Here is a 26,718-nt window from a genome sequence, read left to right on the forward strand (position 1 = left end):
TAGTAACCTATAATGAAAAAGAACATGAAAATGAATATATGTGTGTATATGTATGACTGAAACATTATGCTGTACATCAGAAATTGACACATTGTAAACTGACTATACTTTAAAAGAAAAGAAATGTTGTAGAAAGAGACTCACAGATGTAGAAAACAAGCTTATGGTTACCAGGGTGGGAAGGAGGGAGATAAATTGGGAGTTCAGGATTAGCAGATATAAACTACTACAGACAGAACAGATAAACAATGTATAACGGAATCACTATGCCATACACCAGAAATTAACGCAACGTTGTAAATCAACTCTACTTCAGTTTTTTTTTAAATGGAGGGGAAAAAAAGAAATGTTGGAAATCATCAAGTTAGGGAGTGATTATTATGTGGCATTACCATGGCAATAGTTAACTGGTACAAATGGCATCTGGTAAACAAAATCCCAATCCTGACCTCAGTATATTGCTGAGCCCCCTTCCCAGAAGTTGTTTGGAGTTTGATTTTCAAACTGAGCAGTGTAAAGGCCAAAAGACCACATGAGGGAGACAAACAGAAGCACAAAAAGCAAGAAAAACCCACTTTACTCCCCACCCACGTGCCAGAGGAAGGGCCTGGAGCCTTCTCAGGTGGCCTGTGCAGGGCTGGAAAAGGGGCACCATCCCAGTGCCAGATCCAAGCTGCGGCCTGCAGAGCCGCAAGGGAAAGGACCGGAGCCTGCATTCAGCCTCTGGAAAGAACGCTGTGATCCTTTAGTCATGTCTGCCCTGGGTGGAGCAGGGAGAACGGCTGCACATTCACTGGGGCTGCTGAGTTTGCCATCCAGACAACTAGCTGTGCCTGGGCTGGGGTGTCGGGGGAGGAGATGAGGGTCTAAAGGAGGGAGAAAAGGCAGAGAGGAATATGAAAGAATACTTGCCTCCCAGCCGGTGCTTCCAGAGGCCTCAAAGACACCATGTGAGAGCCCTCAGCTCTACACCCAGGTATTAATATTCCAGGGAACCCTTAGCAACAGGCCCTGACATCTGCTCTGTTTCTATGATACGGGAAACACGATCATAGCGGCAAGATAAGGTGAGCGGAGATACCAACATTTCCTCCACCTGTCACGTGGCGCTCAGAGGATGAAAGATTCAGACAGGAAGCCTCAAAGGTCTGTCTGAAACCCAGGGGAAACTCTCTGTGGGCTAATTATGCACAAGGCAGGGCTAGAGAGCATTCAGGAGATGAGACAGGAGCCCCTGGGAAGCTACAGACTGACAAACATCCCTAGGACTCACCCTGTCAGCAGGCGTCCTGCCAGAACGGTTTCCTGGGATGACAGCCCTCCCACTCCCGGTTTCAATTCTTCCCCTCTCTTGATCCATACTCTGGCAAAAGCTTCCCAATTGGACTTTGGACCTCCTAGGGCTCACCTCAGCCCCTTCCCTTGCAGCCAGAGAGGTCACCCTTAAAGCACAGGTCAGACCATGCGATTCCCTTGCTCCAAAACTTTCAATGGCTCCCCAGTGCCAAAGCAAAAAACCCCAAGCTGCGCTCAAGGCCATCCATGCATGACCTGACCCAAACTGCCCTTCCAGTCTCACCTGCCACCACATCCCTCCACAAAGCCCATGGTCTCATCACTGGGAACCTGGACGCATTCTGGCTGCTCAGCTTTGTCTCTGGAACTTCTCCCGTGACCTACCTTCTCTGCACCCCGTCTACCTGCAGAGGCCCAGTACCACCTCCTCTGGGAATTCTCTAACTCCTCCCCACCCAATCCTCACCCAGAATCGACCCCACTTGTCTCCCCTCAGTGTTTCATTCCACTCTGGGTCCCAGGAGGTATTTACTTCCATTACCCCTATGAAGATTGCAGCTCTCAGGATGAGGGATGCAGGTTCACCTTTATAGAATGATTGCTGGCCTATGAGAGCTTACTGTAGCCCATGCAATAAAGCCCAGCCCCCTGGCTTGGAATTTAAGGCTGCACAGTATGACACCCCCCCGCACTCCCACCTCTTAATCTTCCTCCCAGCCACACGCAGGCCCTTCCACTGAACAGGTCTTGCCTGTCCTGTCTGGGGCGCCCTCTGCAAAGAGGTTTACACCAACTAATGCTGCAGGGAAACCCCCAAAGAGCTCTAACTCTTGAAGGGCCAACAATGGCACACCCAGGAATAATGTCACAATCAATATCAAAAATGACAAATGACCTGGAAAAGGGCTTACAGCAAGACTAGATGCAAGAGGTACACTAAATGGTAGACACGCTGATGGCACAAGACAACAGTCATGTACCCACGAAGAGAATGCAGAGTTCATGCGTTAGAGAGCAGGGTTTGGGATTATGGGTGAATTCACTTCTGTTACCATTTCCTAAGGATGACTTAGTAAGAGTCAGACAAACGAGGGCCCTACCTATCTTCCTGGCCCTCTCAGATTCCTCCTCTCAGGTGGGGCTCTCTAAGACCCCGCAGCCCCTGTTTACATTCCTGCGGCCTTTCCTGTCTGTGCCCTGCAAGGTAGTCAATCCTGGATGCCCCTGGCGTATGTATTCCAGAGCACACCCTCCCTGAGTCCCAGGGCTAAGAGTCTCCTGCTGTCCTCAGAAAGACAAGAAGTACTACTTTGAGCTCCACTGCCCTCATTCATTCATTCAACAAACAAGCTCTGAGCACTGACTCTGCACCAGGCACATGGCACATCTCAGCTGACTGCAGAGCAAGCCAGGGCAGCTCCTTGCACCCCCAGAAGTCCTCACGTGGTGCACAGGTAGGAGCCCCACTGATTGCTGCAGGGTCTTCTCCCCAGGAAAGTAAATCCTCACCCCAAAAACCCAAATCACCGCCCGTCTCTTTGTTTCACTGAGACCATTTTCCCCCTTCCAAGCTGAAATGGTACCTGCAGCTTCCAACTGAAATGAACTGCAGAGCATCCCACTTCCTCCCCCTCTAACTTCAGGTGCCAGTCCTCCAATTTTAACAGCCACAAGCTCTGCCTGCATGTCCCCGGAGGCACAGCTCACTTCTGTCATTTCTAAAAGGCCTGTAACAGAGCGAGAGGAAGCCCCGGATCAAGATGATCACAGGGCTGACGGCAGCTGACTGCAGGGCAACCACACTCCTCGGGCAGGACTCGCCCTCGAACACACAGTGAGGAGGGGAGCCTCACAGGCCCAAAGCAGTGCTCCGCTCCCCGCCGGACTGCATGGTATTAGCCTCCTAGGGCTGCTGTCACCAAGTACCACAAGCTGGGAGGCTTAAAACAGTCCCAGAGCCTGGAAGTCCAAAACCAAGCTGTTGGCAAGGCCAAGCTTCCTCCGAAGGATCCAGAGAAGAATGTGTCTAGAGAGGAATCAGAATCGCTCTTAGCTTCTGGTGTTTGCTGGCAATGTTTGACATCCCTTGGCTGGTAACTGCATCAACCAATCTCTGTCTTCATTTTCATGTGGCATTCTTCCCTCGGTGTCTCCACATGCTGTCTCCCTGTGTCTCCTGACATAGTGGATTAAGACCAAAGCAGATTCCAATATGACCTCATCTTAACTAATGACATCTGCAATGCCCCTATTTCCAAACAAGGGCATATTCTGAGGTTCTGGGCATTAGGACTTCAACATGTCCCCTTGGGGGACACAATTCAACCCATAATACATGGGAAAAAGAGAAGCCAGAGCCCTGCCTTGGGCTGGGGACAGCAGACACAGTGGCCCTATATGTATGCACAGATGTTTTAACGAGTCTAAAATGCCCCCTGGGGTTCCTGGAGTGCTAAGGTCTATGTCTAATACAGGGAGTTCTTATGGTTGATGCAAAAAGAGGATTCAGGAAAACCATCTCCTTTGGTCACTGCTTGTCTTGGGAGTTCTTAACCGGGGAGCTGTGAACTTGGGTGGGAACAAATGACATCTTTATTTTCATTAACCTGCAACTAAAAGGATCTATTTCCCTTCATTATGAAAGTAGGCAACACACTACAGTTGTATTAAAAGGACCTGTGTTTTGGTCATTAGTAGAATCACAGATATTTTCATATCACAATACAGAGAGATATCTCAAAATATTATTTATGCTCATCACTACTTTAAAATTACAATATTTATTAGACCTACTGCAAGGCCATTTACTTAACAACTCAAAAAAAAAAAAAAGCCCATAGGTGACTATATCAAAAGCTTGTTTAAAAAAAAAATTCTGATAATGATACATCAATATAGTTGGTTTCCTCTGTAATCCTGATTGTGCACTGAGAACCATTATTTTGAGAAAGGCTCCACAGGGTCAGACTGTCAAAAAAGAGGTCAGTGGCACAAAAAATAAAGAACAGGAGATGGAATCAGAACTCAGCTCAAAGGTTACCAGTATAAAATCCAGCCTTCAGGGTAAGCAGGAGTCCGTGGCTCTGGGGGATTCTGCTCAGAAAACTCCCAGTCCTCCCAGGGGCTGCTAGGCACCTGGCTCGGGGAGCACGGTGAGGGGTGCGAATGCTATCTGCCTTGTAATGCACAAATGCAAGCCTGCTCCCATCGATGCAACTTGTGTGGAAAGACCTAGGCAAATGGCGTTTTCGCCAAGGAAATCACACCTGAGAGTTGCTTGTCAGAGGAGCCCAAGAGAACCCTCTTCATGAAGCAGAGAAGCCTCTGGAAGGAAAAAAGGCCCACCCCTTCTCACCCAAGCCTCAGGTGTGCTGACAGGGGCCGTCCTCCGTGCGCTCAGGTCCCCGGGAGCAGCTCCGGCACCGCTGCCTCCCGCCGCGGCCTCTGCCCGGCCCCGCAGGACACCAGCTCTCAGGTGGCCCTACTTGGGCTCTGCCAGGTCCTTCATCCTTCTCCTGCCTATGTCCCCAGAGCCGGGCTGTTTGCTTAAGGCCAGCAGCCAAGGCCACCCCACTGACCCAGCTGCTATCTGCAGCCAGCTGTCCCCTCTCGTTCATGGAAACACAAACAGACGTTTCTCTGTTCCAGCTCCAAGGTTAAGTATGGTGCTGCCCGGTGCCAGCTGTCAACTTCTCTGCCCGCTCCCTGTTCCTCTGGTGGAGGCTAAGACCCCAAAGAAGCGGGGGTGCCCATCACAAGTGACCACGGTGGGGACTGCTCAAGACTCGGGAGAGGTGGGGGGCCCCTGAGAGTCAGAGCAGGGACCACCTCCAAAACGTGGCTTGATAAGAGAAGATGAGCAGGGAAAAGGCCAAACAGAACCACCAGCATTTTGCCAGTGGTTTCCGAGTCTTCTAGGAGGTGCCCACAAATTAAAACATATCTGCACATGCTCAGCCTGGCCCTGAGCTACCAATTGGGAAGGGAAGGCAGCCGACCCACTGAAATTCGCTGCAATCCCAAGGAGGGTGGCACGATCACCCTCCCCATCCAGAGAAGGGGCTTGAGAGGTGCAGCCACCTGCTCAAGGCCACACAGCTGGCCCCTGGCACTTTCTATCCCCCTCCCTGCCTCCAAAGAGCCCTGGCTGCAGCGTGTGGGGCCAAATGAAAGCAGGAGGCCAGGGCGTATTCTCCAAGCCTCTCCCTCTCCCATGCTCCCAGCACTCGAGAGTGTGCCAGGAGTTCACGGAAACTGAGACCTGCAGGAATTGGCTGAACAGGAGTTCTGAGAAGGCTTAGGGTTACTGGGGCCAGACCAGAGCTGGAAGTACTGCCGAGGAGGCAGGCTGGCATGGATTTCCCAGAGCAGGCAGGCAGCAGCTGGGATTAGAGGTGCGAGGCCCGGGAGAAGGGCGGCAGGGCCTCAAATGCCGCTGTGGCTGCACGTATGCCCACAGACAGATTGGCACAAAGCCACAGGTCTCTGACAGCCCCTGCTCCCCACCATTCCCACGGCCTGACCCAGCTGCTCACCCAGACTTGAGTCATAGTATGATCCTAAATGGTTCCCCTGCCTCCTGGCTCCCCTACTCAGACCTAGCCCATCCTGCCACCAAAGGGGCCCTGCAAAAGCCTGGCTCTGCTCAGACACTTTCAAATCAAGCCCAACATCCTCACAGGAAAGTGCACGGCCATTCACTGGCTCTACATCACCTAGCCAAATTTTCTCCAAATGGAAACACTTGGCATCATCCCCTGTGTCCAAGCCCATGTCTCCTCCAGGCAGCCCTCCTGCTGCTCCCCGCTCCACACCCACTGCCCCAGCCTGAAGCAATTGCTCCCTCCTCAGTATCTTTACAAACACTCACTTTTTACTTCTTCCCAGCACTTCCCAGTTTCTGGTGATTTATGGATGTGTCTGACTGCTCCTACTGGACCAACACTCTTGGGCCCAGATGACACTCCAAACGTGCACTGGAACAGAGTTGAGAGTCCAGAAATAAACCCATGCATCTATGATCAACTGATTTTTAGGCAAGAGTGTCAAAACCACTCAATGGAGAAAGAAGAGTTTTCAACAAATGGTGCAATGACGACATGCAAAAGAATGAAGCTGGACCCTTATGCTACACCCCTTAAAAATTTTACTCTAAATGGACCAAAGACCTAAATATAAGATCTACAACTATAAAGCTCTTAGAAGTTCAAGGGGGCGGGGGGTGGGAAGGGATAGACTGGGATTTCAAAATGTAGAATAGATAAACAAGATTATACTGTGTAGCACAGGGAAATATATACAAGATCTTACAGTAGCTCACAGAGAAAAAAATGTGACAATGAATATATATATATATATATATATATATGTTCATGTATAACTGAAAAATTGTGCACTACACTGGAATTTGACACATTGTAAAATTATTATAAATCAATAAAAACTGTTAAAAAAAAAAAGAAGTTAATAGAGGGGCAAATCTTCACCACCTCAGATCTGGCAGTGGTTTCTTAGATATGACCCCAAAAGCATAAGCAACAAAAGAAAAAAAAATAAAGTGGATGTCACCAACACTTAAAAAAAAATTAAAGGACTAACCCTAATCCGAAATGTTTTCCTGAATACGTATCTCTTTCAATATTTTTATGGTACATTTACAGAAACATACTAAAAGACAAATGCTCACCCTACATACCTTTTATTAAATTTCATAAACAGCAGAATTATTGTTGCTTTCTGACTCTCACCTCTTATGTCTGACTTCCCTGTTGCCACAAACCTGATTCAAATTACTGTCCTGATTTTTATGGCTCAGGTCTATCTCGGGAATTTGAAAGAAAAAAGGTCTATTAATAAGTACTGCCTTCCAAGATCTTGAACAAAACAGGTGGCCTCATGGCCTGTCCCTTGCCACCCAGGCCCAGACAGCCAGCACAGCCCACCTGAGTCTCATGGGTGTGAGTCTCTAAAGGTGACTATGTGACTACATAGTCCTGGGAGGTAAGAATGCTAAAAAAAAACAAAACAAAAAACTGTTACCCTGGTCTTGGAAATGTTTTCACCTCTCAAAAACGTGTTCCCATGTGCAACAAAAGATCTGTACAAGTATGTTTACAGTTCAATTGTCTTTAATGCACCCAAACAGAAAATTTAAAAAAATATTTTATTTTAGGAGGGAGGCAATTAGGTCTATTTATTTATTTATTTTTAGAGGAGGTACTGGGAATTGAACCCAGGACCTCATGCATGTTAAGCACGTGCTTTAACACTTGCGCTACATCCTCCCCCCAGGTAATCATTTCTAATGTCCATGTAGAGTGAAACACATAACTAAATGATTCATAAAATAGGGAGGGGGGACAAGAAAGAAGGTGAAATGATAACTCACAGAATGGAAAAAAAATATTGGCAAATCATATATCTGATAAGGGTCTAGTTTCCAGAATATGTAAAGAACTCCCACAACTCAACCAAAAAAGACAACTCAATTAAAAAAATGGGTAAAGAACTTGAATAGCCTTTTCTCCAAAGGAGATATATACATGCCTAAAAGCACATGAAAGGATGCTCAGCATCATTAGCCATCAGGGAAATGCAACCCAAAACCACAAGGAGATACCACTCCACGCTCACCAGGATGGCTATAGTTTAAAAAGTGGAAAATAACATGTGTTAGCAAGGATGCAGAGAAATCGGAACCCTCATACATTGCTGGTGTGAACGTACAATGGTGCTGCCACTGTGGAAAATAGTTTTGTAGTTTCTCCAAAAGTTAACTATAGAATTACCATACGACCCAGCAATTCTAATTCTAGGTACATACCCTAAAGAACTGAAAACAGGTTTTCAAATAAAGTACACAAATGTTCCCAGCAGCACTATTCACAATCGCCAAAAGGTAGAAACAACCCAAATGTCCATCAGCTGATGAATGGATAAACAAAATGTGGTGTAACTGAACAATGGAATATTATTTGGCCATAAAAGGAACAAAGTTATGATTCATGCTCAACATGGACGAATCTCAAAAATATTATGCTGGAAGACACTGGCCACAAAATACAACATAGTGTATGACTTCATTTATGTGAAAGGTCCAGAACAGGCAAATCTATAGGGACAGAAAGACAAGCCATTGTCTAGGGCTTATTGGCGGGGTGGGCAGGTAAGAGCCAAAGGATGTGGGGTTTCTCTTTGTGGAGATGAAAATGTTCTAAAACTGGCTGGAGTGATGGCAGCACCTGTCTGCGAATATACTAAAAACCACTGAATTGTATACTTCGCATGGGTGACCTATGTGGTATATGCTTTATACCTCAATAAGGAAAGCTGTTTAAAAAAGAAAACATGAGGCACAGTGGAGAATGAACTGGGGGTCTGGACAGGGCAGCCAGGTGCACAGTCTCCAGGGGACAAAGAGCTGGCCACTTACATTTTACTGTCACCCCCTGATGGTCTGGGGACAGATTAACTGCAAATTAACCTCAATAAAAAAAAAAAACAACAGATGGTGCATTTGTGAAAACACCGTGGGAGAGGGGCAGGGGAGGGAGAGAGAGAGAGAGAGAAAGCAAACATGGTCAAATGCTAAGAATTACCAAATCTAGGTGGAGGGATTTCTTTGTACTGTTTGTCAATTTTTTTCCTGTAATGGTTGAAAACTTTCACAACTTCCATAATGAGCTCTCAATGGGTCCAGCTGGAACAATTTGAACATCAACAACAAAAAATAGTACTGGATTATAACCAATAAGATAAAATAATTATCTGAGCCCCTATGATATAAGTAATTGAATAAGTAAACATGGGAGGGTGACAACTCTCTCCTACAGAAGGGCACCAGTTAATAAACATAGGCAGACCTCAGTTTATTGCACTCCACTTTGTATCTGCTAATCCCAAAGTCCTAATTCATCCCTCCCCTGCTTTCCCTTTTGGTAACCTTAAGTTTGTTTTCTATGTCTGTGTGTGTTTCTGTTTCATAAGTAAGTTCATTTTAGATTCCACAAATGAGTGATATCATATGGTATTTGTCTTTCTCTTTCTGACTTACTTCACATAGAATGACAACTTCCAGGTCCATCCATGTTGCTGCAAGTGGCATTATTTCCTTCTTTTTTATGGCTGAGTAGCATTCCTGTGTGTATATACCACATCTTTATCCATTCTTCACAATAAAGTATTTTTTAATTGAGGTATATAGCTTTTTTTTAGATAGAATGCTATTGCACACTCAACAGACTACAATATCATGTAAACACAACTTTTATATGCACTAGGGAACAAAAAAAAATTGTGACTCACTTTATTTCAGTATTTGCTTTATTACTGTAGTGGTCTAGGACTGAACCTGCAATATACTTGAGGTATGCCTTGTATAGAAGGAATGAAGGAAACAGAAGAATCAGCATTAAAATATTACAGTAATAACTGTTGCAGGCTAGATCCATGGATGGATACTAAAATTAGTAGGCAAAAGTTTGAGGAGAAACAGGACATTTACATTGTCTCCTCTAGATATTTATTAATTACAAAGTTAAAAAAAAATAGTAACTTACAGAGGAGAAGCTTGGCAGGCACTGCCTTAACCAAGGGATCAAGACTTAACATCACCAGTGATAAGACGTATTACGGACAACATGTCCCTCCTGATACAATGGACTAAGAAAGACACAACATCCTTTTGATGATATTCTTGCCAGAAATGGGTAACTACAATCTAATCATGAGAAAATAACAGATGAATCCAAACTGGAGGGAAATTCTACAGAACAACTGACCAGGACTCTTTGGAAAGGTGAAGGTCATGAATGATATGGAAAAAATGAGGGGCAGTTATATCGTTACATCAGATGTTAACGGGGCAAACAGGGTGAGAGGTCTGCAGGAACTCTCTGTACCATTTTGGGGGCAACATTTATAGAAGCCTAAAATAATTTCAAAATAAAAAGCTTTAAAATTTTTTCATAATTAAAAAACAAACAACTTTGATTAAAGGTGTCTATTGTTTGGAATCACTTCTACTAAGCGATATGTGATGTGAGGTGGCCTCATAGGATGGTGCACAGTCGAGGAACATCCTGTCCTTGCCCAGATCAGCAGCTGAGGGCCACCTGGGAAAGGTGAGAGGGGATTCAGGGGGTGACTGTGGGGCTCCCCCACTTCTTGACATGGACTCAAGGCTGAAGGGAGCAGGAGTTAGTGGAGGAAGGGGTGAGAATGTCTGCCAAAGTCTTCGCTTATTTCTGAGACAAAGGATGATCCACACAAGGAAAGAGAGGATGTAATCTAGAATTCTACCAACGTGGCCCTCTTGATGTCAGACAATTTATATGACTTCTGTTTGTTGGAAACAATTTCATGTGTATTATGTCTCTACTTTAAGATGGTGTGGGTTAAATACTAGATGACATATTTAATGCAACAACTTTCCAATCTGCTTAGTAACTTGTTTTCATTAGTTTTGCTTAAACAGTGAGTAGGGTCATGCAAGACCCTTTATCTCCCCCCATTAACCTGGTTAATGAAGACCATTCTGTCTCATAACCACTGTCTAGGTTATTAATGTCTTCTCCTTGTGGAGAATTTATAGCGTGCTCACTGACCCACCAGCCAGAAACGACGCTGACCCGTGTTCCAGGCAAGGGAAACAGAAGTGTAGTAAAATGTTAATAGCAGAACCCAAAGGGGTGGGCATAAAGGTGTACACTGCAAAATGCTTTCAACCCTGCCTTAAAGTTTAAATTTTTCATACTAAATTATTGTTTAAAAAAAGTAAAATCACAAATGAGTATTTTGGGCATTCAAACCGTAAACCCAGATTCCCAGCCTCAGTGGGAGAATGTTCCCAGGAGGCCCCGTTTGCAGAATAACACACCCACGCCTGTTCCTTTTCCCCACAGGCGTCCACAGGTGACTGGGCTGTCCGAGGGAGGAGGAAGCAGTGGGGCTTCCCTGCCACGGCCAAGGCTGGGGGCCTGTGGAGACAGTCTCCACATAAATGCATTCAGCTCCCTGGGTTCAGACTGAGTCAGGGAATGGACAGCAGTCACCATTTTTATTAGCTCCAAACGAATTTGGCAACAGATGCCTGGGCTGACTAAAAGGCCCCAACCTGGTCACATACCCCAGGTGGCCCTGCCAAAGGCTGATGAATTCTCTTCTTCTGCCAGATAATAAAGGGCACTGGTTCATTCTGAGTCTGTTCTTTGGGTCAGGCCTCTGGGATCTGCATTCTGGCTGTGTGAATGACTAGCTCAGTGACTAAGCCTTAGGCCGCTTCCTTCATTTCTCTAAGCCTTGGTTGCCTCACCTGTAAAATGAGTAGCTGTCTCCTGGCTTGTTGGGAAGAACAAATTAGATCAGTGGTTCTGAATCAGGGTATTTTTTGTTCCCCAGGAGACACCTGGCAATGTCTGGAGACATCTGTAGGGCAGGGGTGCCACTGGCTACAACTCAGTGGGTAGAGGCCCAGAAGCTGCTAAATATCATACAATGCACAGCAGAGCCTCCCACAATATAAAGTTATTCAGCTGAAAATGTCCCAGTGGCAAGTGTAAAAAACCCTGATTTAAGTGGCGCATGTAACCAATCTAGCATAGGACCAGTAACACTGTGCACTCTCAGTGCAGGATTGCCTCATCATCACCATCATTGTCACCATCACCACATCACCATCACTGTCATCGTCACTGTCATCATGTTATCATCACCATCATCACATCATCATCATCATCGCCATCATCATCACTATCACCATCATCGTCACCACCACCATCATCATCACCATGTTATCATTATCATCATCACCACCAGCGTCACCATCATCATCACCATTACCATCATCACATCATCATCATCATCATCAATATTATTAGCCTGGAATTCCTGGTACCCAGAAGAGCACAGGCAGGGAGCATCAATGAACACTGCTGTACTAAACTGAATAAACAGGTCATTCCTTTGGGTTAAGGAATGCCCTCTTCCAAAATGTCCCTTCAAGTCTTCAAGCTCACCTGAGGGAACTGAAGCAGTGCGAGGCAGGAGGTGGGAGGCAGGGGAGGGGAGTGGGAGCGGGGGTGCCTTGGTGGAAAGGATCTGAGCAGATGAAGATGATACCAGCTAACATCCTTATTCAACACTGAACATGAGGTCTGTTATAAGCATTTCACATGTATTAATTCATTCACTCTCTCAATGACCAAGGAGGTCCGTACATAATAACCTATCTCCCCGCTACCCACCCACTCACTGTGATCATACCCACTGAACTGCTGCTTCCCTGGCGAGAGGGCAGCAGGGGACACGCTGGTGAGGCCAACTCAGAAACCAACCCACAGGCCCATCTCTAAAGGAGCCAGGAGCCGGCCAGTCTGGAGCCACTGCAGGGAGGATCCCATCAGCCCAGGCACTTTCCCGTCTCTGACTTTCCCGCCTCTCTGACTTTGCCTCACTGCCACCGGCAGGAACTCCCTCACACAAAACGGGCCTAGGGTTCATCCTCAGAGAAGTCAGAAGAGGGAGCAGCTGGGGTGTCTACACACATAGCCAGGCTTGGAGAAACAGCAGTCCAGGGGACACGGCGGGAAGAAGGGGTGACCAAGAAGAGGAGAGTGAGTGAGTATGGGGCTCCCGACAAGGGAGTGAGAGGAGGCTGGGGAAGGGGGCACTGCCAGGGCTCCCCACATGCACGTGCACCCCAACCTTGCACTGTAAGCACAAATGGGATTCTAGTGGGTTCTGGGGTCTCAAAGACAAGGATGCAAGGGAAACACAAAATGTCACACGGGAGAAGCGAAAAGTACGTCTGCTGACTATCCACAAGAAGAACCACCACTTACTGAGCGCTTACTGCTTGCCGAGCTCGGTGCCAAGTGCTTTACAGTCCCATCTCCTCTATTTTTCACAGCAGGTTTTTTTTTTTTTTAAAGAATCATTCATATTTATTACCCAAGCTGGATATAACAACAATGAAACGTAGGTGGAAAATACATATAAATCCTATCCTAAACACGACACAAAAGTTCCTCCTTTGCAAAATACACATGGGCACTATTGTGTTCTATGAGACGGGAATTGACCTTGATCACAGAAGGTTTTAGCAGCTCCATTTTACAGGTAGCAAACAAGCTCAGAGAAGTGAATGATGCACACAAAGGCACAGTTAGTTAGGGACAAAGCCTAGGATCTGAACTCCAGGCTCAAGCTCTTAATCTCAAGGGTATCCCAACTTCTTGACATCAAACAGAACTATGTGTGTTTGGGGCCTATTCCTCTCCCAATCACCCCCAAACACACACACAATCTTTCCTTATCCTTTCAAGCAAGTCAGAGACAATGAATAAGATTCTAAATAGGGAAAACACAATTTTTTTTTTCAAAAATAAAACAACCTAGTTAAAAAATGGACAGAAGATCTGAACAGATATCTCACACATACAGATGGCAAATAAGCATAAAGATGCTCAATATCATATGTCATTAAGGAACTGCAAATCAAGAGAACAATGAGATACCACTACACACCTATCAGAATGGCCAAAATCCAGAACACTGACAACACCAAATGCTGACAAGGATGCAGAGCAACAGGAGCTCTCGTTCATTGCAAAACGGTCCGGGTACTTTGGAAGACCGTATCTTACCAAACTAACTATACTTTTACCCTATGATCCAGCAATTACATTCCTTGGTATTTACCCAAAGACTTGAAAACCTACATTCACACACACACACAAAGTGGCACACTGACATTTATACCAGTTGTATTCATTATTGCCAAAACCTAGAAGCAATGAAGATGTCCCTCAATAGGTGAATGGATAAATAAACTGGTATATCCAGACAATGGAATAAAATTCAGCAATAAAAAATGAGCTATCAAAAAAAAAAAAAAAAAAAGAGCTATCAAACCATGAAAAGACATGGAGGAAACTTAAATGCATATTGGCAAGTGAAAGAGGCCAACTGAAAGGCTACATACCATACGGCATTCTGAAAAAGGCAAAACTCTGGCAGCAGTAAAGAGATCAGAAGTTTGGGGAGAGAGAAGGAAGGATGAATAGGTGGGGGACGGGATTTTGAGGGCAGTGAAACTGCTGTTCCGTATGATACTGTAATGGTGGATACATGTCATTATACATTTATCAGAATCCATAAAATATACCACCAAGAGTGACCTCTAATGTAAACTACAGACTTCAGTTAATAACGTCTCACTATCGCCTCATCACTTGTAACAAATGTACCACATCAGTGCAAGATGTTAACAATGGGAAACTAGGGGAGGTAAGGGGGCATCTGGGAACTCTGTACATTTCACTCAATTTTTTTTCTGTAAACTTAAACTGTTTTTAAACTGAAACTGTTTTGAAGGAAAGTCAAATGCTACCAGTGCAATGGAAAATTTTTTTTAATTTCCTTCTACAGAGGAAAATACTACTCTAATCTTCATCTATGGGAAAGAGTCTTGTGATACTACAAATACTATTAAAGTTAGATTTGTATAATGTGTCCTACCTTCAACATGTTTTTGTGCCAGTTAACAATTTGATCTCACCATCCCTGACGGCAAAGGAGGCCAGTGCATCCTGTTCATGTCTTTATTCCAGAGTGTCTTCTCTCTCCTCCCTACACAGCCCACACGGGGGACACAGCCTAGTGCTGAAGACGGAAAGGTCGACAAATACTAGCTCCCAATTCTTTTTCTTCATTGCGTGTATCACAATTTGAATGTGTGCATTTATTTCTTTGCTTACTTATTAATCTCTGTAAAGTCCACAGGGAGAGGGGCCACCTCTGTTTTGTTCACTGTGAATACCCAGCGCAGACTGTACATGAGTGGGATGGATCCTGAATGAATCAGACAATGGCTCTGATACATGCCAGGACTATGCAAAGAACCGTGAGAGCAAAGGGCAGACTGGAGATTTCTCTCTGTGGCAATCCCAGAGGGCTTCCAAGTGGAGGAGGGTCTGATAAAGCGCTGAAAGGGAAAAGTAGGGCCTTGGCAGGCTTTAGGCAAGCATTCCAGGTAGAGAGTTGTCCTGGAAGAACTGCCAGAAATGAAGAAGCCTCTGTGAATCTTAGAGCTGGACAGTAACTCAAAAGACAGCTGGTTGGCATCACAGGCAGTTAGGACCCAGCTCTCAGGCACCAGCTTAGGGGCCTCCTGGGAGCCCGCGAAAACAGCGAAGTGCACCTTTATTCTCAAGCTTTCACCTAAGTAAGACTAGTGACAGGGGAAAGCGAACACAGATCCCCTTCCTTACTATACACACATCCCCCGACATCCAGGTCAGACCAGACATAGCCAGCCCGAGGGCAAAATGTCTCCGAGGTCAAATTTTCCCATTCTATGTCATATGCACTATTTCAAAATTAAAACAATGGTTCTCCCCCACCCTAAGTGACTAGGCAGGACTGCATAAACTCCAGTTCTCGCCACACTAGCAGTAAGAGCAGCTAACACTTACACAGCACCTTAGCTAGAGCATAACTCATGTAATTCCCACGGCAACACTGTTGCGTGCTCAGCACCCCTTTTACAGACGCACCCACCACGCTGCAAGGAGCAACCCCACACTAGACAGGGGAGGGCAGACGGTGAGTTATTTCTCTCAGGTATGTATCTGGTCCGCATTCTCACTCCTACCAACAATACCAGTGTGTGAGTTTGGAACCAGGCTCTGCAGTCAATCGACTGTGTCATTTGGGACTGGTTAAATTTCCCCACACCCTGTTCCGTCCTTTGTACAATGCAAGTAATAATACCTTCCCCAGCAGGCTTTGTTCAGGGTGAACTCTGACAACAGAATGAAAGTTACAAACACAGTGCCTGGCACATAGTAGACCCTCAAAGGAAAAGAAAAAACAAAAACAACCCTGTTTTTTAAACCAAGGCTGTCTCTGAATTCCTGGTGAATTTTTCTGCACTAGAAGGAAGAAATGAGAGAGTTAAACAAAAAAAAAATCTGTGACCCAGATGATGGCAGGCCTGGTTGATGAATGAAATCTTGGCCTGGGGCTCTCGGCCAGACTGCCTGGGCCAAACTCTAGGACAGGAAACTGCAAGCTTCCTCCTCCTGCAGGAATCAGCTCTCTGACCCAGAGAGGAGCTTCCTGCAGCCGACCTCACCCACATCCCCCAGAACATTCCACACTTAGCCAGGAGACCAGGAACAGACCACTGGGCCCAGCCGGGAGAGGCAGGAACCTCCCTTCCAGGCCTCCGCACAGAGAGACCTAGAATTGGCTCGTCCACCCCAGACCTGCCTTTCTCCAATGTCTCCACGCTGTCGGCCAGAGACGGCGGGAGATGGGCCGGGTGGCTGGGCTGCTGGTCCTCAGCCTTGGCCCGAGTTTGGCCTCTTATGCTCTCTTTCCTAGGCCCCGGGCTGGTCATCCTCCCTCCAGCCCTGGTATCCACTACAAATAAGTAAGTCTCTTTAAGGACAATCATGAACCACTCCCCCACTCCAGCACCTTCAATGGCTCCCACTGCACCTTGAATTAAGTTTGGAGTCCGTACCCTGGGATTCGAGATCCTCCACAATATAGTCCAGACCCACCCTACAGGACTCACACGTCCCAGCTATAATGGATTCTACCAAGATTTGCACACACACACCTCTGGACCGGCCAGTACAGATCACGATCTCCCATCTCCACCTGGCTGGATCCTACTCCTCCCCAACCCCAGTTGACTCTTCCGTGAGCCCTTTCCTTTCAGAGCCTCTGAATTTCTCCAGCACGCTATTCCCAAACCTCAGGCATTCCCATGACACCTGCCATCCATACTATTCTTAATATTCTCCTTTAAATAAACTCACCCTTTAACCTAAAGTTATTTTCGAAGGAAACTTAGTATCACCACCATTAATAGAAAACCGTATCATCTGCTATAAACAGAAGGGAACTTTTTAAAAAGTTTTGTTCTAATGCACATGAAAATAACTACTTAATCCTTAAAACGTTTTAAACACTCATCTGTGTAGAATACTTAATATTACTGTATAATATATTTAAAATTCTCTCACACACTAAGAAACAATGCCTATGCATTTCTTTACTTTTGCCTCCTTCTGGCCCTTGGTTTTTTCTGGTCCTGTCTCATAAACCATCTGGGGACTTGTGAGTCTTATGCACATTGACCCCAAACATCACCTGGGGGGCTGTGTCCCCTCTTCCAGTATTACACAAAGCATGATGTACAATAAAAACATTTAATGGACAGAATGTTCCAATTTGGTCAGTTGTAATAACATGGTCCCATTCTCCACCTGACCCTGGGCCCACCTGCTACCCAAGTTTCTCCCAAAACACACATCCCCTTTGCCTGCCACTCCTAAATCAACCCCTGTCCCCTGGGGTCTCTCAGAGGACAGGACACAAAGTGCAGCAACTGTCAGGGAGGTGATGGGAGACTCCCGGCTCTTCTCCTAGCCCTGCTGCCTCTTCCTGGGAAGAGCAGGCCCTGGGGTAACCCGGAAAAAGCAAGTCAACCATTAACGACACTCTCCCAGCACAGACACGCCCTTCCCAGGACTTAGCAAAGTTCTGGGAAAAGCCCCAGCTCCAGAAAATACAAAAAGTCATCTTCCTGTCCCCTCGTTGTCGGAGACCCCAAAACACCTACCAGAAACCTAGGGGGCTTCGCTGGGGGCCTGGCCCTACTGGCGTCCCAGGCAGAGGAGGTCAGGCTCTGGCCCGCCCACCACGCGTTGTCAGGGACGACCCTGATGAAGATCTGAATCACTCCAACTTAAGTCAATAAGTGGCAGCTGCAGGAAGGCCCAGCTGCAACCAAACCAAGGCCTGGATTCTCCTGGGTTGGACGGCAGCCCAGCTGGAGCCCGCCCAGACCAATCTGAGGTCCCTGACGACAGTTTTCTAAACCTGAACAGGTGAAGGACAATTTCTATTAGAGGGAGGCCTCGTTTGGGAACATTTGCATCCTTTTTGGTGGTGGGTTTTTTTTTTTAAAGTCTGGCCACTTTTACAAATTTCAAGGATCTTATTGTTTAAAAAGGGCACATTTTATGGGAAGGTACCTGAAATAATCATTCCTGGCAGCACTCATCCACAGGACGTCAGCCTCTCATAACTTCCTGAAACTTCTGCAGCTGGGGGTGGGACATGCATCTGGGTGTGGCTCCCCAGCTCACTTGACCAATGCCGTAAATGGAGCGGCCTCCCACGTGCAGCTCAGGAGGACGAGGGTCGTGAAGGGAGGCCTTGCGTGGCTGGGGAGCGCTACACCCTGATGCCTGCCCGTGGGGTCAAGGAGGATCTCCTTATCGACCTTTTCAGAGTCTGAACAAGGTCATGATAGGAAAAATGGCATGGTGGGAAGAAAAACACCACATCTAGCGGTTATCCCCCATGGGGAACAAAAGCAGGTGCTAATAAAAGGGATGGTTGGAGAGAATCATGCAGAGGTTCTCAAACTGGGTTCCACTGAGTCCTCGGGGGTACCATGTATCTCTTTGGGGCTGCTGATCTGGAATAGGTTGGGGAGACGGATGAAGGGGGCGTATTCCAACCTAGCCCAGGGCAACTCTGCTCTTGTCAGCTTCATATATTGGATTTTCAGGGAAGATAGCTGTTGAAGAAAAGGTTCTGTAGCTAAAAATGTTGCGAAGTGCTACTGTGTGCTGCCAGTTGTATCACACAGCAGAATATGATGTAAGTCTCTCTGAGTTTGTGGAAAGCAGTCGCCACATACCCAGGTGTGCCAGGAACCAGCTGGTCCTTCACTCTGACTTTAGGAGAAGCGACGGAGGAGAGGATCTCCCCTGCCAGGTCCAGCCTGGCCACCCTGCCCTTCCCCTGGCAGGGCCACAGGATAGAAACTGCAGGTGACACCAAAATCAGGCCAAGCCTTGGGGCAAGTCAGGCATACAGAAAAGAGACTCAAACCTCAGCAGGGATGGGGGCCAAATGCAGACATCAGAGCCAGATTTGTGGATCCAGGGACCAGAGGCCAAAGAGATGTGAAAAGTGGTGTCAGAGCCTGGAGACAACCTCTGGGACAGACATGGTGATGAGAGGTTGGTTTCCACATGCTCCCAGCAGCTTGCTGCACAGAAAGGCCGGCTCAGTTTGAAGGTCCAGGATGGACCAGACCTGAGAACATGAAGACGTCTGAGTGTACAACCTCTGCTCGACGGAGGACAGCAGGCATGCTGCCTCCCTGCCACGTGGGTGGTGCCCTGAAAACTTCCTTCAGCCTCCAGATGGCTGTGCACCCAGGGCCTCTGCTGGCCTTCCACAATGGAAGTACATTTGTCTGCCCAGCACTCCTCTCTTTAAGAATGATTTCCTCCCCAGGGCCAAGGAAATCATGCTCAGTTCTTCTAGGTGGGAGAAACGGGCCCCTCCCTCTTCCTCAGGGTGATTATGGCTGGGGCCCGCCAATTAGAATATCCCCACCCTCTGGGCACAGTGACTGGCTCAGGGCTGGCATGTGACCCAGGCCTAGCCATACAGAGTCTTCCTTGGGCTGTCACCAGAGTTACTAAGACAGACCCTCTTTCTCTGTGACAGCAAGCTCTAAGAACAGCATTGGCCTGGGATGGCTAATGGCCCTCTTGTGGCCGCTTGGAAACAGCCTGAGAATAAAGCCAAGCAGAGCTGAGAGATGGAGGGAGATAACCCTGATGGTGTTGTCAGCTGCTGGATCCAGCCATGCCTGAACCATTCTTGTGATTCCCAACTTGTCAGGTCTACAGAGTCCCCTTTTTGCTTCAGCTAGTTTAAGTTGGGTCTTTGTCATTTGCAGTCGAGTGTCCTGAGTAAGTCACCTATCCAGGAGCAGGAAGGAATAAGAATGCACCGCACTAACTACCCTGAGTGAGCCTCTTACAAACGTCTTAACAGAAATGACAGGAGCATTGAGAGTGAGCTGCTCCTGTGCTGACTTGCCCCTCTGGAGTTTGTGCCAGCAGCTGTCTGGCCCGAGATGCCAAGGCAGGAGCCGCTTTCCTCTGAAGCCCCAATGCTCATTCCTAGGGCTATTTTGCTCCTGTGTGGCAGTCTCATGGTCCAGAGGGAGCCCTCCACTGCGGGCTTCTTCCACGGCCCCTGGATAGTGCGGCAGCCTCTCCTGTCTCAGCACCCACCCAGACCGCTGCAGGAAGTTTCCCCACGTGTTCACACTCCCAGGGACGCATAAAGGCTCATCTCCCAGGTTCCACATTCCGGCTCCACTGTCCACCCCTGACCGCCCAGCTCTGGCTAGTCTTCCGGGTTAGCACAACCAGAATGAATGTGGAAAGGAGGCCTTGCATGCCGCCTCAAGAACCTTCCATGCTAATATGTGAGGAGCGTGTGCATCCATTAGCATCTCTCCACCCAGTGTCATCCTAGGATCCAGGAATCACAAGCAACGAGGCTCCATTGCCGCTGCATCTCCAGTCAGAAACCTCACTGAGGGCGTCTGAATGTGGAAGTAGGTGCCAAACTGCTTAGCAAATCCATGTGTGAGGTTTGCAAGAAGGAGGCCAAAAAGGATCAACTGAATGACTCATGTGAAATGGAGTAATTTGATAATTAATATAAATAGAAAATAAAAGTTCCCTAGATATGTGACTGAAAAAACACCTTAAAGAGCTCAGGAGGAAAGAAGTTAGGAAAATCAATCTCTATCTGGAAGATCAAAGACTATGCTCAAGATTCTATGCTACGAATATGATCCATACACATTTGACTTTAAAATTAGAAATGTGTTGGCAACAGTGTAATTGGGTGAACTAGCTACTCGGAGCGCCAGAGAGAGCTGGGCCAGGCTAGGGGGAGGGGAGCAGCATGGCTGGGGCTGGCCTGGGGTCCTGGGGCCAGAGCCTGCCCAAAGGGGGTCCCCAAGGGTCGTCAGGCATGGGAGAGGAAGGATGTAAACCAAGTCCCGGGAGCAAAGGCTGTGCATTCCCCCCAGGCACTGCCTTGATCTTCCTCCAGCCCCCAGGCCTCCCTGATCTCTGTGGCTCTCCTCCAGCCTGCCTCTCCTGCCTGGGGCCCTTCCTTCCCCATCCCTGCTCCGCTCACAAATCTGCTGTCTCCCCCTCTGCTGCCCAAATCAAGCCTGTGGGCAAAGCTCCAGCAGCTGGCTCAGACCCACGTTCCCTGGTGTCGCTGCTCCTGCTCCCCAGCTCTGCCCCAGGAGCACCCTACAGTCACTCTGGCTCTGCTCTCCTCCAGCCCTGCCTCCCTGCTCGGCTCCTGCTCATCCTTCCAGACCCAGCACAGGGTCCTGCTCACCCTGAAGCCTTCCTTGCTCTCCCCTTCCCTCTGGAAGAAGCCTTTCCTCCTCTGAAGTCCCTTAGCTCCTCGCCTGTCCCCTCCCTGCAGCACAGAGCACTTGCCACCTTATGTGATATTTATGTTCTATCGTCCACTTCATCTTCGTGCCCTCTTTATTCTTTCATTCCTTCCTTCCTTCATTCCACAAATATGTATTGAGCACCTACCACGTGCTGGACCCTGTGCTCACACTGGGGATACCATGAACAAGACCGACGGTGTCCCTGCCACCTTGAGACTCATGTCTTGGCGGGGGGAACACTAAACAAATAAACAGAACTAAACACATCTGTACACACAGTGATACAGGCCATGGGAGAAAGGTGCAGGTGATGTGATTTGTGAGCTCTGACGCAGAGGAGTCAGGAAGTCGTCTCTGAGGAAGTGATGTTGAACTGGGATGAGGGAGTGAGGACAGTGGGTCAGGCACTCTTTCTAGGCACATGGTAGGCATTTGCTAAATATCTGCAGAACAAGTAAGCAACTGTGATGAGTCAGAAATTCCTAGTGTGTCCCCTCAGTCCCTCCAAACACACAGAGCATGTGCCATCACCCTGATGGGTCCCTCCAGCTGTCCAGGTTTTACAGTGAACACACCTCCAATGGACAACAGGACAACAGGACATGGTATCCACTCATGCCACCCCTGCAGAGGTGCTGGCCCTGACTTCGTGTGGCTCTCCACTCAGCATTCCCTCATGACTCCCGACACCACCATTACTCCAAGAGCTGGAATGGCAAGCGGGTTTCGTCCTGCATCCTGACCCAACATCACTGGTAACGGCTGCCTGGACCACCATGCTAGAAGGCTGGAAGGCTCTCTCTGGCCTCAGTGGGAAAGAGCTGTGATTGATTAGTGATGTCTGTCATGGGAGGAGGGACAGAGAACAGTGGTTCACATGCCACGTACTTCCCTCGCCGCTCAGTCTTGTAGATGACCACCCAGGCAAGAAATTTCCTTCAGATCTAATTGCCTGGAAAAGCACTCAGCATCTGGTCTCCTGCTCCTTATGGACCCCATGAACCGTGTAAATCATACATTTTTTTCCTGCTTTGACCACTCATTAGCTCAAAGCTAAATCTGTGGTTCACATACAGTAAACTGTACCGCTCTATGGCCTGAATATATATCCTAACTGTCTCCCTGGCTGTGACCTTCCAGTTAATTTACGTTTTTCCTGGTCTTAATTCTTATGGGTTTCTATCTAATGACACACACACACACACACACAAGCATATTAAAAAAAAATGTATGCAGAGCTCTGACATTAAGTATCTACTTTATCTTTTCATTATAAATACGTATTTCTATTTTTCTTGTATATCCAACATACACAGAGAAATATATGTTCTTGTTAGTATGTCAATTCCTTTATAGAACAAGATGGAGGAATAAATGGAGAGATGGATGGATGACAGACAGGAAAACCGGGAAGAATAAGCTACAGTCCGTGCCTGAGAGAATTCAGAAGATCATTACACTCTGCCATGAACAGTCTGGGGTCTGAGATCAGAAGGCAGGCTTTTAGTCCCAGCTCTGACCAGCTATGTGATGGTGAAAGGGAAAAAATTACTCACACACCCTCTCCATCCCACACCCAGGCAACCTGAGGTTTATCAACTATTAAATGCATATAAAACAATCTGCCCTTCTTCCTTCACTAGGTTATAACAGACATGAAACGGAGGGGCTCATGCTTGCTAATCAGAGGGAAGGCACGTGCACATCACCAGCATCATTATTAGTATTAGAAACATTCCAGGCAACCAGTACATGGCTGTGAATAAGAAGATGCCAAACCGCACAGCCTCCTATAAATGCTGCAGGAATTGAAAGAGACATGAGCCTTCGGAACCCACATCTGCATGCAGTGTCCTTCCCTGTCTCCCCCTCTGATGTCTGAGAGAGCGCCTGACTGAAGGTCTTCAATGCCCTGCTTCTCACAACAAAAGAAAAAGCCCCATCCAGGATCAATCTCCTCCCCAGCACTGGAAACAGTGCCCCGGGTGTGAAAGGCCTGGGGCTCCCAGCACCCCCGGCTCTCTCCTGACCACAGCATCCCCTGCAGAAAGGACGGCTGCAGGCCAGCTAAAAGGATTGAGCTGAGGCTGGAAAAGGTGGGGCTGGGGCGATGACTGGCAGCTGACCCTCACACCTGCCTTCCACTGGACTTCACAGACATTTCCTGTCCCCTCCGGTCCCCAATCAGAGGCCCATTTATTCCACAGTCACCAGGGTTTCCAGGCACCTGAATCAGCTCCACTGAGTTTCAAACAGCAGATGAAAATGAGACAATGACAATAATGGAGTCCCTTTCAACAAGCTTTTCAGCAGGGCATGGGCTCGGCCTTGCTCTTCTGGGGGAACTGACAGAATGCACAAAGGTAGCAAGGCTAATGCTGAATTCTGGAATGTTCCCTGCCCAGTCAAGGGCTGAAAGTGATGGCCCAAAGAGGAAGGCAGAGGGACAGGCAGAGGGCTGTGTTTGCAAACCAGTTTCAGTGACAAAATAAGGTCTTGTGTATCTAATCACTAGGGACAGGCATCCCAGGCGGTGAGTTCTTCAAAGTGGGGGTGGAGGGACCCTTGACACAGGGTCACTTGGCATCCTATCGGATGTCCCTTCCTGTCCCTGGCCTTACTGTAGCTGCCCAGCTGCCTCTGGGGTGGGCTCCAGAAGCCCCGAATTTACACTGGGTCCAGACCCTCAGGCCCAGCTGACTCCTCCAGAGGTGCACTCAGCCTGAGCCGGTGTACCGAGGTCCCCCCCTTGAGAATCTGGGAAATGGGCTAAGAGATTGAAGTCTCAATTTAACTGCTCTCTGAAATAAAAAGATGCAAACTTAGGAGCTGATGCAGGGGCCATTTTCCCCAGGTGGAAGTGCCCGGTAGGAGAAGGGTGGCCTGCAGTGAGAAAGGAGAGCAGAGGCGAGATAGAGGCTGAGCAAACACGAGGCAGCGGGAGGGCTCCTGGGTTTCCCTCTGGTCCATGCGCTTGATTCAGCCGTTCCAGGGGCCTGGGCTTCTGTGAGATACTCCAGTGTCCTGGCAATAAATCCTCATTTTGTTTAATGTCTACTGTTTGCAACGAGGCTAGCCCTAATTAGCCACCAGTCCCAGTTAGCCTGATTAACATGATGTCCACTTCACCTCCGCCACTCTCCGGGCTGATTAAGAACACTTGTGGGGATGTAAATTAGTGGCCGGCGGAGAGCAGAGGTGGCGGTGCCAGAGGGACTCAGGTCTGGCTCCATCTAGTGGGATGACCTTGAACAATAACCTCCCTGTCACGCAGGTTCATCTCACCTGGGCTACTGGAGATGCCTCCCCAATCCCACTCCTGGCCCTCTTCAATCTGGTCTTCTCACAGTCACACTGAGCTCTTCAAATCCTCCAGGAGCTTTCTACTGCTCTAATGATAAAACCAAAGGCTTCCCACCCCACCCCACCCAGCCCACCTGGGGCCTCTCTGTATTTCCCTTAACGCACCACACTCTTTCCCCTCCGGGCCTGCAGACAACCAGATGCTCCTGCTGGGGGAATGCTTCCCTTAGCTCTGCCCCTCCCCAACCCCTTATACCTAGTTACCTCTGTTTTGACTTTTTTTTTTTTTAATTAACACTGGTATTGAGATTTAATTTATGTATCATAAAACTGACCCTATGAAAATGTACAATTCAGTGGTTTCTGTTTATTCAGAGTTAGGCAACCATCACCACTATCTCATTCCAGAATATTTTCATCACCCCAAAAAGAAACTCTACCCATTAGCAGTCACTGCCCATTCCCCCGTCTCCCCAACTCCTGGAAACCACTAATCTACTTTCTGTCTTTATAGATTTGCCTATTCTGGACATTTCATATAAATAGAATCATACAATAGACGGTCTTTTCTAGTCTCTGTTTCATTTTTCTGTGCTCTAATCTTTATGAATTATTTCCTTCTGTTTGCTTGGGATTAAGTTTGCTCTTTTTCTAGTTTCTTCAGGTAGAAGAAGGCTACTGATTTGAAGTCTTTCTTCTTTTTTAATACAGGCATTTACAGCTATAAATTTCCTCCTAAGCACTGCTTCTGCAGCATGCTGTAAGTTTTGGTACGTTGTATTTTCCTTTTCATACATCTCAGAGTATTTTCTAATTTCTCTTATGACTTCTTCTTTGACTTATTGATATTTTAGGAACCTTTTAACCTTCCACATATTTGTGGATTTCCCAAATTTCCTTTTTGTTACTGATTTCTAATTTTGTTCCACTATAGTCAAAGAACACACTTTGTATGATTTCAATCCTTTTATATTTATTGAGGCTTGTTTTATGACTCCTGGAGAACACTTCGTGTGCACATGAGAAGGATGTGTATTCTGCTGTTGCTGGGTGGAGCGCTCTGTGGATAGCTGTTAGGTCTGCTTGGTTCACAGTGTTTTTCAGGTCTTCTATTTCCTTATTGTTCCTCTGACTACCTGTTCTGTCCATTATTGGAAGTGGAACCTTAAAGTCTCCAACTATTGTTATTTCTTCATTCACTTCTGTTACTTTGTGCTTTGTATATTTGGGGTTTCCTGTTGTTAAGTGCATACGTGTTTATAATTGGTATATATTCTTGATAGATTGACACTTTTATCATTACAAAATGTCCTTGTTTGTCTCTAGGAAATATTTTTGTCTTGAAGTCTATATTATCTGATATTAGAATGGCCACTTCACATTTCTTTTAGTTACTGTGCATGTGGTCTATCTTTCTCTATCCTTTTATTTCCCACCTGTGTGTATCTTTCAATCTAAAGCAGAGTTGGGTTTTCGAACTTGTTCTTTCAATTTCTGTCTTTTTATTGGAGTTTTTAGTCCATTTTCATTTAACATAATCACTGATAAGACATGATTTATATCATTTTGCTATTTGTTTTCTATATAGTCTTATGTCTTGTTCCTATATTCTTTCATTACTGCCTTCTTTTGTGTTAAATAGGTATTTTCTAGCATACCATTTTAATTCTCTTACAACTAACATTTTAAAACTTAAAACAATCTAGTTCTGCTTAATGCCAACTTAATTTCAATATATACAAAACTTTGCTTTAATACAGCTCTGTTCCCTCCCCCTTGTTTTATGCCATTATTGCTAT

The 26,718-nt window shown here is 47.0% G+C and overlaps 1 protein-coding gene across 4 annotated transcripts in view; it reads right to left on the reverse strand.

The window, feature by feature from the left end:
* The window catches only part of RPH3AL (rabphilin 3A like (without C2 domains)), a 142,217-nt gene that overhangs the window by 81,693 nt on the left and 33,806 nt on the right, over positions 1 to 26,718 (reverse strand). The window contains exon 1 of one of the 4 annotated variants that reach the window (XM_032457502.1): positions 17,933 to 18,075. The exons of 2 other annotated variants lie outside the window; for them this stretch is intronic. The gene's annotated coding sequence lies outside the window, so the exon portion shown is untranslated. Of the gene's footprint in view, positions 1 to 4,651; positions 4,808 to 17,932; positions 18,076 to 26,718 lie in introns of those variants that run through there. One more of the 4 variants, XM_032457503.1, reaches the window with a different exon arrangement.

Source organism: Camelus ferus, chromosome 16 (genome assembly GCF_009834535.1).
Source record: "Camelus ferus isolate YT-003-E chromosome 16, BCGSAC_Cfer_1.0, whole genome shotgun sequence".
NCBI classification, from domain to species: domain Eukaryota; kingdom Metazoa; phylum Chordata; class Mammalia; order Artiodactyla; family Camelidae; genus Camelus; species Camelus ferus.